Source organism: Capricornis sumatraensis, chromosome X (assembly GCF_032405125.1).
Source record: "Capricornis sumatraensis isolate serow.1 chromosome X, serow.2, whole genome shotgun sequence".
In the NCBI taxonomy this organism is placed as follows: domain Eukaryota; kingdom Metazoa; phylum Chordata; class Mammalia; order Artiodactyla; family Bovidae; genus Capricornis; species Capricornis sumatraensis.
This window is the reverse complement of record NC_091092.1, coordinates 83,910,026-83,911,440: the sequence shown is the minus strand read 5'-3', so window position 1 is coordinate 83,911,440 and position 1,415 is coordinate 83,910,026.

The window sequence follows — 1,415 nt, the reverse complement described above, 5'->3', positions numbered from 1 at the left end:
CAATTTGATGTTGAACTTTGCAAGAAGGAGCACATGATCTGAGCCACAGTCAGCTCCCAGTCTTGTTTTTGCTGACACTATAGAGCTTCTCCATCTTTGGCAGCAAAGAATATAATCAAGCTGAATTTGGTACTGACTATCTGCTGATGTCCTTGTGTAGAGTCATCTCTTGTGTTGTTGGAAGAGGGTGTTTGCTATGACCAGTGTGTTCTCTTGGCAAAATTCTGTTAGTCTTTGACCTGCTTCATTTTGTACTCCAAGTCCAAACTCACATGTTACTCAGCATCTCTCGATGTCCTACTTTTGCATTTCAATCCTCTAAGATTACAAGAACATCTTTTATGGTGTTAGTCCTCCAAGGTCTTGTATGTCTTCATAGAACTGTTTGATTATTTTCTTCTTTGGTATTAGTGGTTGGGGCATAGACTTGGATTACTGTGACATTGAATGGTTTGCCTTGGAAATGAACTGAGATTATTCTGTTGTTTTTGAGAATGCACCCAAATATTGTATTTCAGGCTATTTTGTTGACTATGAGGGCTACTCCATTTCTTCGAATGGAATCTTGCCCACAGTAGTAGATATAATGGTCATCTCAGTTAAATACACCCATTTCCATCCATTTTAGTTCACTGATTCCTAAACTGTCAGTGTTCACTCTTGCCATCTCCTGTTTGACCATGTCGAATTTGCCTTGATTCATGGAACTAATATTCCAAGTTCTTATGCGATATTGTTCTCTACAGCATTGTAATTGACTTTCACCACCAGCCACATCCACGACAGCGTCGTTTCCACTTTGGCCAGCCTCTTCATTCTTTTTGGAGCAATTTCTCTGCTTTTCCCCAGTAACATATTGGACACTTACTGACCTGGGGGGCTCGTCATCGGGTGTCCTACATTCTTGACTTTTCAAACTGTTGATGAGGTTTCCGAAGCAAGAATACTGAAGTGGTTTGCCATTCCCCTCTCCAGTGGACCACATTTTGTCAGAACTCTCCACCATGACCCATTCATCTTGGGTTGACCCACACGGCGTGGCTCATAGCTTCATTGAGTTACATGAGGCTGTGTTCCGTGTGATCATTTTGGTTAGCTTTCTGTGACTGTGGTTTGTGGGGAGCTCACAAACTCACCTTCCTCCTGCAGGGAGAGAGACAACAGTTGCAGCTACACAGCCCACCTTCAGAAACCAGACTAGAAGTGTGTATCTCCATAAAACCTAGGTCTCAATGATTTCTACCAAGTGAGAGTGCCTGCTTGGATTCCCAGTGGTAAAAACTTCCCTTGTGGCAGCCCTAGAGAGTTTCTCCTCTTGTTAGTGAGCAGGTCTCAGATTTCACACTTGTGTCTCATCATTGCATGCCTGGCGGTTCAGAGAGCACAGGCAGCAGGTCCAATAGCCTTTAAAGGAT